The sequence below is a fragment of the Triticum urartu genome, chromosome 4A (assembly GCF_056163025.1).
Source record: "Triticum urartu cultivar PI428250 chromosome 4A, HENAU_Tu73, whole genome shotgun sequence".
NCBI classification, from domain to species: Eukaryota; Viridiplantae; Streptophyta; class Magnoliopsida; order Poales; family Poaceae; genus Triticum; species Triticum urartu.
Genome location: NC_141876.1, coordinates 51,211,803 through 51,229,010, shown reverse-complemented (window position 1 = coordinate 51,229,010; position 17,208 = coordinate 51,211,803).

The following is a 17,208-nucleotide window of genomic DNA, read 5'->3' as shown; positions in this document are numbered from 1 at the left end:
AATTTTATTGTATGAGATGATCATGTTTTGTAACCGAGTTATCGGCAACTGGCAGGAGCCATATGGTTGTCGCTTTATTGTATGCAATGCAATTGCGCTGTAATGCTTTACTTTATCACTAAGCGGTAGCGATAGTCGTGGAAGCATAAGATTGGCGAGACGACAACGATGCTACGATGGTGATCAAGGTGTCGTGCCAGTGACGATGGTGATCACGACGGTGCTTCGAAGATGGAGATCACAAGCACAAGATGATGATGGCCATATCATATCACTTATATTGATTGCATGTGATGTTTATCTTTTATGCATCCTATCTTGCTTTGATTGACGGTAGCATTTTAAGATGATCTCTCACTAATTATCAAGAAGTGTTCTCCCTGAGTATGCACCATTGCGAAAGTTCTTCGTGCTGAGACACCACGTGATGATCGGGTGTGATAGGCTCTACGTTCAAATACAACGGGTGCAAAACAGTTGCACACGCGGAATGCTCAGGTTATACTTGACGAGCCAAGCATATACAGATATGGCCTCGGAACACGGAGACCGAAAGATCGAGCGTGAATCATATAGTAGATATGATCAACATAGTGATGTTCACCAATGAAACTACTCCATCTCACGTGATGATCGGATATGGTTTAGTTGATTTGGATCACGTGATCACTTAGAGGATTAGAGGGATGTCTATCTAAGTGGGAGTTCTTTAGTAATGTGATTAATTGAACTTAAATTTATCATGAACTTAGTAACTGATAGTATCTTGCTTGTTTATGTTTGATTGTAGATAGATGGCCCATGCTGTTGTTCCGTTGAATTTTAATGCGTTCCTTGAGAAAGCAAAGTTGAAAGATGATGGTAGCAATTACACGGACTGGGTCCGTAACTTAAGGATTATCCTCATTGCTGCATAGAAGAATTACATCCTGGAAGCACCGCTGGGTGCCAGGCCTGCTGCTGGAGCAACACCAGATGTTATGAACGTCTGGCAGAGCAAAGCTGATGACTACTCGATAGTTCAGTGTGCCATGCTTTACGGCTTAGAATCGGGACTTCAACGACGTTTTGAACGTCATGGAGCATATGAGATGTTCCAGGAGTTGAAGTTAATATTTCAAGCAAATGCCCGGATTGAGAGATATGAAGTCTCCAATAAGTTCTATAGCTGCAAGATGGAGGAGAACAGTTCTGTCAGTGAGCATATACTCAAAATGTCTGGGTATAATAATCACTTGATTCAATTGGGAGTTAATCTTCCAGATGATTGCGTCATTGACAGAATTCTCCAATCACTTCCACCTAGCTACAAGAGCTTCGTGATGAACTATAATATGCAAGGGATGAATAAGACAATTACCGAGCTCTTCGCAATGCTGAAAGCTGCGGAGGTAGAAATCAAAAAGGAGCATCAAGTGTTGATGGTCAACAAGACCACTAGTTTCAAGAAAAATGGCAAAGGAAAGAAGAAGGGGAACTTCAAAAAGAACAGCAAGCAAGTTGCTGCTCAGGAGAAGAAACCCAAATCTGGACCTAAACCTGAAACTGAGTGCTTCTACTGCAAGCAGACTGGTCACTGGAAGCGGAACTGCCCCAAGTATTTGGCGGATAAGGATGGCAAGGTGAACAAAGGTATATGTGATATACATGTTATTGATGTGTACCTTACTAATGCTCGCAGTAGCACCTGGGTATTTGATACTGGTTCTGTTGCTAATATTTGCAACTCGAAACAGGGACTACGGATTAAGCGAAGATTGGCTAAGGACGAGGTGATGATGCGCGTGGGAAATGGTTCCAAAGTCGATGTGATCATGGTCGGCACGCTACCTCTACATCTACCTTCGGGATTAGTATTAGACCTAAATAATTGTTATTTGGTGCTAGCGTTAAGCATGAACAATATATCTGGATCTTGTTTGATGCGAGACGGTTATTCATTTAAATCAGAGAATAATGGTTGTTCTATTTATATGAGTAATAGCTTTTATGGTCATGCACCCTTGAAGAGTGGTCTATTCTTATTAAATCTCGATAGTAGTGACACACATATTCATAATGTTGAAGCCAAAAGATGCAGAGTTGATAATGATAGTGCAACTTATTTGTGGCACTGCCATTTAGGTCATATCGGTGTAAAGCGCATGAAGAAACTCCATACTGATGGACTTTTGGAACCACTTGATTATGAATCACTTGGTACTTGCGAACCGTGTCTTATGGGCAAGATGACCAAAACACCATTCTCCGGTACTATGGAGAGAGCAACAGATTTGTTAGAAATCACACATACAGATGTATGTGGTCCGATGAATGTTGAGGCTCGTGGCGGATATCGTTATTTTCTCACCTTCACAGATGACTTAAGCAGATATGGGTATATCTACTTAATGAAACATAAGTCTGAAACATTTGAAAAGTTCAAAGAATTTCAGAGTGAAGTTGAAAATCATCGTAACAAGAAAATAAAATTCCTACGATCTGATCATGGAGGAGAATATTTTAGTTACGAGTTTGGTGTATATTTGAAACAATACGGAATAGTTTCGCAACTCACGCCACCCGGAACACCACAGCGTAATGGTGTGTCCGAACGTCGTAATCGTACTTTACTAGATATGGTGCGATCTATGATGTCTCTTACTGATTTACCGCTATCGTTTTGGGGTTATGCTTTAGAGACGGCCGCATTCACGTTAAATAGGGCACCATCAAAATCTGTTGAGACGACGCCTTATGAACTGTGGTTTGGCAAGAAACCAAAGTTGTCGTTTCTGAAAGTTTGGGGCTGCGATGCTTATGTGAAAAAGCTTCAACCTGATAAGCTCGAACCCAAATCGGAGAAATGTGTCTTCATAGGATATCCAAAGGAAACTATTGGATACACCTTCTATCACAGATCCGAAGGCAAGACTTTTGTTGCTAAATTAGGAAACTTTCTAGAGAAGGAGTTTCTCTCGAAAGAAGTGAGTGGGAGGAAAGTAGAACTTGATGAGGTAACTGTACCTGCTCCCTATTGGAAAGTAGTACATCACAGAAACCAGTTTCTGTGACACCTACACCAATTAGTGAGGAAGCTAATGATGATGATCATGAAACTTCAGAACAAGATACTACTGAACCTCGTAGATCAACCAGAGTAAGATCCGCACCAGAGTGGTACGGTAATCCTGTTCTGGAAGTCATGCTACTAGATCATGATGAACCTACGAACTATGGAGAAGCGATGGTGAGCCCAGATTCCACAAAATGGCTTGAAGCCATGAAATCTAAGATGGGATCCATGTATGAGAACAAAGTGTGGACTTTGGTTGACTTGCCCAATGATCGGTAAGCAATTGAGAATAAATGGATCTTCAAGAAGAAGACTGACGCTGACGGTAATGTTACTGTCTAGAAAGCTCGACTTGTCGCAAAAGGTTTTCGACAAGTTTAAGGGATTGACTATGATGAGACCTTCTCACCCGTAGCGATGCTTAAGTCTGTCTGAATCATGTTAGCAATTGCCGCATTTTATGATTATGAAATTTGGCAGATGGATGTCAAAACTGCATTCCTGAATGGATTTCTGGAAGAAGAGTTGTATATGATGCAACCAGAAAGTTTTGTCGATCCAAAGGGAGCTAACAAAGTGTGCAAGCTCCAGCGATCCATTTATGGAATGGTGCAAGCCTCTCGGAGTTGGAATAAACGCTTTGATAATGTGATCAAAGCATTTGGTTTTGTACAGACTTTTGGAGAAGCCTATATTTACAAGAAAGTGAGTGGGAGCTCTGTAGCATTTCTGATATTATATGTAGATGACATATTACTAATCAGAAATGATATAGAATTTCTGGATAGCATAAAGGGATACTTGAATAAGAGTTTTTCAATGAAAGACCTCGGTGAAGCTGCTTACATATTGGGCATTAAGATCTATAGAGATAGATCAAGACACTTAATTGGACTTTCACAAAGCACATACCTTGACAAAGTTTTGAAGAAGTTCAAAATGGATCAAGCAAAGAAAGGATTCTTGCCTGTGTTACAAGGTGTGAAATTGAGTAAGACTCAATGCCCGACCACTGCAGAAGATAGAGAGAAAATGAAAGATGTTCCCTATGCTTCAGCCATAGGCTCTATCATGTATGCAATGTTGTGTACCAGACCTGATATATGTCTTGCTATAAGTCTAGCAAGGAGGTACCAAAGTAATCCAGGAGTGGATCACTGGACAACGGTCAAGAACATCCTGAAATACCTGAAAAGGACTAAGGATATGTTTCTCATATATGGAGGTGACAAAGAGCTCATCGTAAATGGTTATGTTGATGCAAGCTTTGACACTGATCCGGACGATTCTAAATCGCAAACCGGATACGTGTTTACATTAAACGGTGGAGCTATCAGTTGGTGCAGTTCTAAACAAAGCGTTGTGGCGAGATCTACATGTGAAGCGGAGTACATAGCTGCTTCGGAAGCAGCGAACGAAGGAGTCTGGATGAAGGAGTTCATATCCGATCTAGGTGTCATACCTAGTGCATCGGGTCCAATGAAAATCTTTTGTGACAATACTGGTGCAATTGCCTTGGCAAAGGAATCCAGATTTCACAAGAGAACCAAGCACATCAAGAGACGCTTCAATTCCATTCGAGATCTAGTCCAGGTGGGAGACATAAAGATTTGCAAGATACATACGGATCTGAATGTAGCAGACCCGTTGACTAAGCCTCTTCCACGAGCAAAACATGATCAGCACCAAAGCTCCATGGGTGTTAGAATCATTACTGTGTAATCTAGATTATTGACTCTAGTGCAAGTGGGAGACTGAAGGAAATATGCCCTAGAGGCAATAATAAAGTTATTATTTATTTCCTTATATCATGATAAATGTTTATTTTATTCATGCTAGAATTGTATTATCCGGAAACATAATACTTGTGTGAATACATAGACAAACTAAATGTCACTAGTGTGCCTCTACTTGACTAGCTCGTTAATCAAAGATGGTTATGTTTCCTAACCATAGACATGTGTTGTCATTTGATTAACGGGATCACATCATTAGGAGAATGATGTGATTGACATGACCCATTCCATTAGCTTAGCACCCGATCGTTTAGTATGTTGCTATTGCTTTCTTCATGACTTATACATGTTCCTATGACTATGAGATTATGCAACTCCTGTTTGCCGGAGGAACACTTTGTGTGCTACCAAACGTCACAACGTAACTGGGTGATTATAAAGGATCTCTACAGGTGTCTCCAAAGGTACATGTTGGGTTAGCGTATTTCGAGATTAGGATTTATCACTCCGATTGTCGGAGAGGTATCTCTGGGCCCTCTCGGTAATGCACATCACATAAGCCTTGCAATCATTGCAACTAATGAGTTAGTTGTGAGATGATGTATTACGAAACGAGTAAAGAGACTTGCCGGTAACAAGATTGAACTAGGTATTGAGATACTGACGATCGAATCTCGGGAAAGTAACATACCGATGACAAAGGGAACAACGTATGTTGTTATGCGGTCTGACCGATAAAGATCTTCGTAGAATATGTAGGAGCCAATATGAGCATCCAGGTTCCGCTATTGGTTATTGACCGGAGACATATCTCGGTCATGTCTACATTGTTCTCGAACCCGTAGGGTCCGCATGCTTAACGTTATGATGACAGTTTCATTATGAGTTTATATATTTTGATGTACCAAAGTTTGTTTGGAGTCCCGGATGTGATCACGGACATAACGAGGAGTCTCGAAATGGTTGAGACATAAAGATTGATATATTGGAAGCCTATGTTTGGACATCGGAAGTGTTCCGGGTAAAATCAGCATTTTACCGGAGTACTCGGAGGTTACCGGAACCCCCCAGTAACCTAATGGGCCTTAATGGGCCTAATGGAGGAAGAGGAGAGGAGGCCTAGGGGCTGCCGCACGCCCCTCCCCCCCCCCAAGTCCGAATTGGACAAGGAGGGGGGCGGCGCCCCCCCCTTTCCTTTCTTCCCTCTCCTCCTTCCCCCCAAGTCCTAATCCAACTAGGAGTAGGACTCCTCCGGCGCGCCTCCTCCTAGGGCCGGCCGCACCCCCCCCCCCCTTGCTCCTTTATATACGGGGGCAGGGGCACCTCTAGACACACAAGTTGATCTTCAAGATCGTTCTCTTAGCCGTGTGCGGTGCCCCCCTCCACCATAGTCCTCGATAATATTGCAGTGGTGCTTAGGCGAAGCCCTGCGACAGTAGAACATCAAGATCGTCACCATGCCGTCGTGCTGACGGAACTCTTCCCCGACACTTTGCTGGATCGGAGTCCGGGCATTGTCATCGAGCTGAACGTGTGCTAGAACTCGGAGGTGCTGTAGTTTCGGTGCTTGATCGGTCGGGCCGTGAAGACGTACGACTACATCAACCGCGTTGTCATAACGCTTCCGCTGTCGGTCTACGAGGGTACGTAGACAACACTCTCCCCTCTCGTTGCTATGCATCACCATGATCTTGCGTGTGCGTAGGAATTTTTTTGAAATTACTACGTTCCCCAACACACCCCACCATCTTTTGCATGCTCCCGCCACATTTTCTTTTGCACCGACGTCTCAATGAGTTGTCGGAACCGGAACGTTGCCGTGGCACCATTTCGTTATCGTCGCCGTGGCACCCCTTTCGTTTCCGCCACGATGACAAATGCTTCATAATGCTCTTATGAATATTTTCATAAAACTTGCATAAACTTGCATATGTCATCCACATCATGATAACAACATCAAGAAGTATTAAATTGTTGTTTGCTTCACTTGCTAAATGCATATGGGGATTTATCGGATTTGTTGTTTGTTATATCCGGCCCCATTTAAATTGTTTAGATAGTATAGTTTTGTTATGCTTCACCTCTTGCCATGCTAACCAACATTTAATATTGTTGAGTACCTAAACAAGAGAGAACTAAATAAGTCATGTGGTGTTTTCTTCAATATGCAACTCCGTTGCATATTGAGCTCCACTTAATTTGTAGTGTTGTTTGTGCACCTTGCCATGCCATGCCTCATTAAACCGGACATGCATCATACTTGGTTGTGCATCACGCCATGTTTATGTGGTGGTTGATTACTATGCTGTTTGCTTCCTTCCGGTATTGCCTCTTCGGGTTAGTTCCAATAACGTCGCATTTGTGAGGATCCGTTCGACTACGTCCGTTTGTCTTCTTCATGGACTCGTTCTTCTTCCTTGCGGAATCTCAGGCAAGATGACCATACCCTCGAAATCACTTCTATCTTTGCTTGCTAGTTGCTCGCTCTTTTGCTATGCCGTGATACCTACCACTTGTTATATCATGCCTCCCATTTTGCCATGTAAAGCCTCTAACCCACCTTTCCCCGCAAACCGTTGTTTGGCTATGTTACCGCTTTGCTCAGCCCCTCTTATAGCGTCGCTAGTTGTAGGTGAAGACGAAGTTTGTTCCTTGTTGGAACATGATTATTGTTGGGATATCATTATTATATCTTGTTTACTTTAATGCATCTATATACTTGGTAAAGGGTGGAAGGCTCGGCCTTATGCCTGGTGTTTTGTTCCACTCTTGCCGCCCTAGTTTCCGTCATACCGGTGTTATGTTCCTTGATTTTGCGTTCCTTACGCGGTTGGGTTATGCTACCTCTTGAGCTTGCGTTGGTTTTCCCCGAGGAGGAAGGGATGATGCAGCAAAGTAGCGTAAGTATTTCCCTCAGTTTTTGAGAACCAAGGTATCAATCCAGTAGGAGGCCACGCTCAAGTCCCTCGTACCTGCACAAAACGATAGCTACTCGCAACCAACGCGATTAGGAGTTGTCAATCCCTTCACGGTCACTTACGAGAGTAAGATCTGATAGATATAATATTTTTGGTATTTTTGGTATAAAGATGCAAAGTGAAAAGTAAAGGAAAAGTAAAAAGCAAAACAAGATTAAAGTGATGGAGATTGATATGGTGAGAATAGACCCGGGGGCCATAGGTTTCACTAGTGGCTTCTCTCAAGAGCATAAGTATTCTACGGTGGGTGAACAAATTACTAATGAGCAATTGACAGAATTGAGCATAGTTATGAGAATATCTAGGCATGATCATGTATATAGGCATCATGTCCGTGACAAGTAGACCGAAACGATTCTGCATCTACTACTATTACTCCACTCATCGACCGCTATCCAGCATGCATCTAGAGTATTAAGCTAAAAACAGAGTAACGCCTTAAGCAAGATGACATGATGTAGAGAGATAAATTCATGCAATATGAAATAAACCCCATCTTGTTATCCTCGATGGCAACAATGCAATACGTGCCTTGCTGCCCCTTTTGTCACTGGGAAAGGACACCGCAAGATCGAACCCAAAGCTAAGCACTTCTCCCATGGCAAGAACTACCAATCTAGTTGGCCAAACCAAACGGGTAATTCGAAGAGACTTGCAAAGATAACCAATCATACATAAAATAATTCAGAGAAGATTCAAATATTATTCATAGATAGACTTGATCATAAACCCACAATTCATCGGTCTCAACAAACACACCGCAAAAAGAAGATTACATCGAATAGATCTCCACAAGAGAGGAGGAGAACTTTGTATTGACATCCAAAAAGAGAGAAGAAGCCATCTAGCTACTAACTATGGACCCAAAGGTCCGAGGTAAACTACTCACACTTCATCGAAGAGGCTATGATGATGTAGAAGCCCTCCGTGATGACGGCCCTCTCCGACGGAGCTCCGGAATAGGCCCCAAGATGGGATCTCGTGGATACAGAAAGTTGCGGCGGTGGAATTAGGTTTTTGGCTCCTGTTCTGATTGTTTGGGGGTACGTAGGTATATATAGGAGGAAGGAGTGCATCGGTGGAGCTCCGAGGGGCCCACGAGGCAGGGGGCGCACCCTAGGGGGCCGCCCCCCCCACCCTCGTGACCGCCTCTTTGACTCCTTGGAGTAGGGTCCAAGTCTCCTGGATCACGTTCGGTGAGAAAATCACGTTCCCTAAGGTTTTATTCCATTTGGACTTCGTTTGATATTCCGTTTCTTCGAAACACCGAAATAGGCAAAAAAACAGCAATTCTGGGTTGGGCCTCTGGTTAATAGGTTAGTCCCAAAAATAATATAAAAGTGGAAAATAAAGCCCAATATAGTCCAAAACAGTAGATAATATAGCATGGAGCAATCAAAAATTATAGATACGTTGGAGATGTATCAGGCATCCCCAAGCTTAATTCCTACTCGTCCTTGAGTAGGTAAATGATGAAAAGAGAATTTTTGATGCGGAGTGCTACTTGGCATAATTTCAATGCAAATCTTCTTAATTGTGATATGAATATTCAGATTCGAAAGATTGAAGATAAAATTTTATATTGACATAAAAAATAATAATACTTCAAGCATACTAACAAAGCAATTATGTCTTCTCAAAATATCATGGCCAAAGAAAGTTATCCCTACAAAATCATATAGTCTAGCTATGCTCTATCTTCACCACACAAAATATTTAAATCATGCACAACCCATATGGCAAGCCAAGCAATTGTTTCACACTCTAACTTTTTCAAAACTTTTTCAATCTTCACGCAATACATGAGTGTGAGCCATGGATATAGCACTATAGGTGGAAGAGAATGGTGGTTGTGGAGAAGACAAAAAGGAGAAGATAGTCTCACATCAACTAGGCGTATCAACGGGCTATGGAGATGCCCATCAATAGATATCAATGTGAGTGAGTAGGGATTGCCATGCAACGGATGCACTAGAGCTATAAGTATATGAAAGCTCAAAAAGAAACTAAGTGGGTGTGCATCCAATTTTCTTGCTCATGAAGACCTAGGGCAATTTGAGGAAGCCCGTCGTTGGAATATACAAGCCAAGTTCTATAATGAAAGATTCCCACTAGTATATGAAAGTGACATAACATGAGAGACTCTCTACTATGAAGATCATGGTGCTACTTTGAAGCACAAGTGTGGTAAAAGGATAGTAACATTGTCCCTTCTCTCTTTTTCTCTCATTTTTTTATTTGGGCCTTTTCTCTTTTTTTATGGCCTCTTCTTTTTTTGGGCTTCTTTGGCCTCTTTTATTTATTTTTCGTCCGGAGTCTCATCCCGACTTATGGGGGAATCCTAGCTTCCATCATTCTTTCCTTACTTGGGACAATGCTCTGAAAATGATCATCATCACACTTTTATTTTTCTTACAACTCAACAATTACAACTCGATTCTTAGAACAAAATATGACTCTATATGAATGCCTCCGGCGGTGTACCGGGATATGCAATATGACAATGATGAATGTGTCATGAACGGAACGGTGGAAAGTTGCATGGCAATATATCTCGGAATGGCTATGGAAATGCCATAATAGGTAGGTATGGTGGCTGTTTTGAGGAAGGTATATGGTAGGTGTATGATACCGGCGAAAGGTGCGCGGTATTAGAGAGGTTAGCAAAGGTGGAAGGGTGAGAGTGCGTATAATCCATGGACTCAACATTAGTCATAAAGAACTCATATACTTATTGCAAAAATCTAGAAGTTATCAAAGCAAAGTATTACGCGCATGCTCCTAGGGGGATAGATTGGTAGGAAAAGACCATCGCTCGTCCCCGGCCGCCACTCATAAGGAAGACAATCAATAAATAAATCATGCTCCGACTTCATCACATAACGGTTCAACATACGTGCATGCTACGGGAATCACAAACTTTAACACAAGTATTCTTTAAATTCACAACTACTCAACTAGCATGAATCTAATATTATCACCTCCATATATCAAAACAATTATCATGCTTCAATCTTTTCTTAGTATTCAACACACTCAAAAGAAAGTTTCACAAATCTTGAATACCAAGCATATTATTATTAAGCAAATTACCATGCTATTAAGAGACTCTCAAAATAATTTAAGTGAAGCATGAGAGATCAATAGTTTCTTTAAAAAAAATCCACCACCTGCTCTAAAAGATCTAAGTGAAGCACATAGAGCAAAATTATGACGCTCAAAAGATATAAGTGAAGCACATAGAGGAAAACTACATAGCTCAAAAGATATAAGTGAAGCACATAGAGTATTTTATCAAATTTTAATTCATGTATGGCTCTCTCAAAAGGTGTGTACAGCAAGGATGATTGTGGCATACTAAAACACAAAGACAAAAATAATACAAGACGCTCCAAGCAAAACACATGTCATGTTGGTGAATAAAAATATAGCTCCAAGTAAATTACCGATGGAAGTGGACGAAAGAGGGGATGCCTTCCGGGGCATCCCCAAGCTTTTACTTTTTGGTGTCCTTGTATTATCTTGGGGGTGCCATGGGCATCCCCAAGCTTAGGCTCTTGCCACTCCTTGTTCCATAATCCATCACAAGAATTCACCCAAAACTTGAAAACTTCACAACACAAAACTTAAAGTAGAAAACTCGTGAGCTCCGTTAGCGAAAGAAAAACAAAAGACCACTTCAAGGTACTGTAATGAACTCATTCTTTATTTATATTGGTGTTAAACCTACTGTATTCCAACTTCTCTATGGATTATAAACTATTTTACTAACCATAGATTCATCAAAATAAGCAAACAACACATGAAAAACAGAATCTGTCAAAAACAGAATAGTCTGTAGTAATCTGTAGCTAGCGCAAGATCTGGAACCCCAAAAATTCTAAAATAAATTTCTGGACGTGAGGAATTTATCTATTAATCATCTGCAAAAAGAATTAACTAAATAGAACTCTTCAAATAAAAATTACATCAGTTCTCGTGAGCGCTAAAGTTTCTGTTTTTTACAGCAAGTTCAACAAGACTTTCCCCAAGTCTTCCCAACGGTTCTACTTGGCACAAACACTAATTAAACACAACCAAAACACAACCAAAACAGAGGCTAAATAATTTATTTATTACTAAACAGGAGCAAAAAGCAAGGAATGAAAATAAAATTGGGTTGCCTCCCAACAAGCGCTATCGTTTAACGCCCCTAGCTAGGCATAAAAGCGAGGATAGATCTAGGTATTGCCATCTTTGGTAGGCAATCCATAAGTGGCTCTCATGATAGTTTCATATGGCAATTTTATTTTCTTTCTTGGAAAGTGTTCCATGCCTTTTTTTAATGGAAATTGAAATCTAATATTCCCTTCCTTCATATCAATAATCGCACCAACCATTCTAAGGAAAGGTCTACCAAGAATAATAGGGCAAGAAGGATTGCAATCTATATCAAGAACAATGAAATCTATGGGCACATAATTCCTATTTGCGATAATAAGAACATCATTAATCCTTCTCATAGGTTTCTTAATAGTGGAATCCGCAAGATGCAAGTTTAGAGAGCGATCATCAAAATTACGGAAATCTAGCAAATCACACAAAGTTTCGGGGATAGTAGAGACACTAGCACCCAGATCACACAAAGCATAAAACTCATGATCTTTAATTTTAATTTTAATAGTTGGTTCCCACTCATCATAGAGTTTTCTAGGGATAGAAACTTTCAACTCAAGTTTTTCTTCATAAGATTGCATCAAGGCATCAACAATATGTTCGGTGAAGGCTTTATGTTGACTATAAGCATGTGGAGAATTTAGCACGGATTGCAACAAGGAAATACAATCAATTAAAGAGCAACTTTCATAATTAAATTCCTTGAAATCCAATATAGTGGGTTTAGCAACATTTAGACTTTTATTTCTTTCAATCCTACTTTCATCAATTTCATCATAAAGATCTAAATACTCTGAATTTTTAGAACACCTTCTAGGTAAAGGAAGATCATATTCAGTTTCATCAAGATTCATATTGCAAAGCAAAGATTTAATAGGGGACACATCAATAACTTTTAGATCTTCATCTTGATTTTCATAGGAATTGGAAGAACACGCTTTAATAAAGGCATCTTTGGAAGCACGCATCCTAGCGGTTCTTTCCTTGCACTCATCAATGGAAATTATCATGGCTTTGAGAGACTCATTGATATCATGCTTAGGAGGAATAGATCTAAGATTTAAAGAATCAATCTCAAGAGAAATTCTATCAACGTTTCTAGCCAAATCATCAACTTTAAGCAATTTCTCTTCAAGCAAAGCATTAAAATTCTTTTGTGAATTCATAAACTCTTTAACACTATTCTCAAATTCAGAGGGCATCTTATTATAATTTCCATAAGAGTTGTTGTAAGAATTCCCATAATTATTAGAAGGATTACTAGGATATGGCCTGGGATTAAAATTCCCTCTATAAGCGTTGTTACCAAAATTATTCCTACCAACAAAATTCACATCCATAGATTCACTGTTATTCTCAATCAAAGTAGACAAAGGCATATCATTAGGATCAGAAGAAACACTCTTAGTGGCAAATAATTTCATAAGTTCATCCACCTTTCCACTCAAAACATTGATTTCTTCTATCGCATGCACTTTTTTATTAGAAGATCTTTCAGTATGCCATTGAGAACAATTAACCATAATATTATCTAGGAGTTTAGTAGCATCTCCTAAAGTGATTTCCATGAAAGTGCCTCCCGCGGCCGAATCTAAAAGATTTCTAGAAGCAAAATTCAATCCGGCATAAATTTTTTGTATAATCATCCACAAATTCAAACCATGAGTAGGGCAATTACGTATCATTAATTTCATTCTCTCCCAAGCTTGTGCAACATGTTCATGATCAAGTTGCTTAAAGTTCATAATATCGTTTCTAAGAGAGATGATCTTAGCGGGAGGGAAATACTTAGAGATAAAAGCATCTTTGCACTTGTTCCAAGAATCAATACTATTTTTAGGCAAAGACGAAAACCAAGCTTTAGCATGATCTCTAAGCGAAAAAGGAAATAGCTTCAATTTAACGACATCATTATCGACATCTTTTTTCTTTTGCATATCACATAAATCAATGAAGCTATTCAGATGAGTAGCGGCATCTTCACTAGGAAGGCCGGCGAATTGATCTTTCATAACAAGATTCAACAAAGCAGCATTGATTTCACAAGATTCAGTATTGGCAAGAGGAGCAATCGGAGTGCTAAGGAAATCATTATTATTAGTATTGGTGAAGTCACACAATTTGGTAGTATCTTAAGCCATCGCGACAAACAAGCAAACTAGCACACGAGCAAACAAGAGCGAATGGGCAAAAGAGGCAAATAGAGAGGGAGGATAGAGAGAGAGAGAGGGCGAATAAAACGGCAAGGGTGAAGTGGGGGAGAGGAAAACGAGAGGCAAATGGCAAATAATGTAATGCGAGAGATAGGGATTGTGATGGGTACTTGGTATGTTGACTTTTTGCGTAGACTCCCCGGCAACGGCGCCAGAAATCCTTCTTGCTACCTCTTGAGCTTGCGTTGGTTTTCCCCGAAGAGGAAGGGATGATGCAGCAAAGTAGCGTAAGTATTTCCCTCAGTTTTTGAGAACCAAGGTATCAATCCAGTAGGAGGCCACGCTCAAGTCCCTCGTACCTGCACAAAACGATAGCTACTCGCAACCAATGCGATTAGGGGTTGTCAATCCCTTCACGGTCACTTACGAGAGTAAGATCTGATAGATATAATATTTTTGGTATTTTTGGTATAAAGATGCAAAGTGAAAAGTAAAGGCAAAGTAAAAAAGCAAAACAAGATTAAAGTGATGGAGATTGATATGGTGAGAATAGACCCGGGGGCCATAGGTTTCACTAGTGGCTTCTCTCAAGAGCATAAGTATTCTACGGTGGGTGAACAAATTACCGATGAGCAATTGACAGAATTGAGCATAGTTATGAGAATATCTAGGCATGATCATGTATATAGGCATCACGTCCGTGACAAGTAGACCGAAACGATTCTGCATCTACTACTATTACTCCACTCATCGACCGCTATCCAGCATGCATCTAGAGTATTAAGTTAAAAAAAGAGTAACGCCTTAAGCAAGATGACATGATGTAGAGAGATAAATTCATGCAATATGAAATAAACCCCATCTGGTTATCCTCGATGGCAACGATGCAATACGTGCCTTGCTGCCCCTTTTGTCACTGGGAAAGGACACCGCAAGATCGAACCCAAAGCTAAGCACTTCTCCCATGGCAAGAACTACCAATCTAGTTGGCCAAACCAAACGGATAATTCGAAGAGACTTGCAAAGATAACCAATCATACATAAAAGAATTCAGAGAAGATTCAAATATTTTTCGTAGATAGACTTGATCATAAACCCACAATTCATCGGTCTCAACAAACACACCGCAAAAAGAAGATTACATCGAATAGATCTCCACAAGACAGGGGAGAACTATGTATTGAGATCCAAAAAGAGAGAAGAAGCCATCTAGCTACTAACTATGGACCCGAAGGTCTGAGGTAAACTACTCACACTTCATCGGAGAGGCTATGATGATGTAGAAGCCCTCCGTGATGACGGCCCTCTCCGGCGGAGCTCCGGAACAGGCCCCAAGATGGGATCTCGTGGATACAGAAAGTTGTGGTGGTGGAATTAGGTTTTTGGCTCCTGTTCTGATCGTTTGGGGGTATGTAAGTATATATAGGAGGAAGGAGTACATCGGTGGAGCTTCGAGGGGCCCACGAGGCCGGGGGGCGCCCCCCACCCTCGTGACCGCCTCTTTGACTCCTTGGAGTAGGGTCCAAGTCTCCTGGATCACGTTCGATGAGAAAATCACGTTCCCGAAGGTTTTATTCCGTTTGGACTTCGTTTGATATTCCGTTTCTTCGAAACACTAAAATAGGCAAAAAAAACAGCAATTCTGGGCTGGGCCTCCGGTTAATAGGTTAGTCCCAAAAATAATATAAAAGTGGAAAATAAAGCCCAATATAGTCCAAAACAATAGATAATATAGCATGGAGCAATCAAAAATTATAGATACGTTGGAGACGTATTAGGTTATAATGGGAACCCCTTGACAGTTCGCTTTGAATAAAACTCCTCTAGCATGGTCCAACCTTGGTTTTACCATTTGCCACCTAAGCCTTTTTCTCTTGGGTTCTGCAAACTCAAGGGTCATCTTTATTTTAAACCCCTGGGCCAGTGCTCCTCTGAGTGTTGGTCCAAACTAGAGTCCTTTGCAGCGCCACCTCGGGGCAACTCGAGGTTTGGTTTTAGTTGTACGGAACGCTCATCCGGTGTGCCCTGAGAACGAGGTACGTGCGACTCCTATCGGGATTTGTCGGCACATCGGGCGGCTTTGCTGGTCTTGTTTAACCATTGTCGAAATGTCTTGTAACCGGGATTCCGAGTCTGATCGGGTCTTCCTAGGAGAAGGAATATCCTTCGTTGACCGTGAGAGATGGTGATGGGCTAAGTTGGGACACCCCTGCAGGGTTTTGAACTTTCGAAAGCCGTGCCCGCGGTTATGGGCAGATGGGAATTTGTTAATGTCCGGTTGTAGAGAACTTGACACTTAACTTAATTAAAATGCATCAACCGCGTGTGTAGCCGTGATGGCCTCTTTTCGGTGGAGTCCGGGAAGTGAACACGGTTCTTGTGTTATGCTTGAACGTAAGTAGTTTCAGGATCACTTCTAGATTCACGACCGTGCTTTGCTTCTCTTCTCGCTCTCATTTGCGTAAGTTAGCCACCATATATGCCAGTGCTTGATGCGGCTCCACCTCACTACCTTTTCCTACCCAAAAGCTTAAATAGTCTTGATCGCGAGGGTGTGAGATTGCTGAGTCCCCGTGACTCATAGATTACTTCCAAAACCAGATGCAGGTGCCGATGATGCCAGTGCAGGTGACGCAACCCAGCTCAGATGGGAGCTCGATGAAGATCGTGTTCGTTGTGTTGTTTCATTTCCAGTTGATTAGTAGTGGAGCCCAGTCGGGGCGATCGGGGATCTATTGCATTAGGGGTTGTCTTTTTTTATTTGGTTCCATAGTCGGACCTTGATTGTATTCTGGATGATGTAATGCTATATTCTTGTACTGTGTGAAGTGGCGATTGTAAGCCAACTCTTTATCCCTTTCTTATTCAGTACATGGGATGTGTAAAGATTACCCCTCTTGTGACATGCCTACTATGCGGTTATGCCTCTAAGTCGTGCTCCGACACGTGGGAGATATAGCCGCATCATGGGTGTTACAAGTTGGTATCAGAGCCTTCCCTGACTTAGGAGCCCCCTGCTTGATCGAATCGCTGGCGTTGTTGAGTCTAGAAAAATGTTTTGAGTCTTATAGGATTATATATATATATATATATATATCAGAGAGTTGGATTCTTTTTACTCCTCAGTCCCT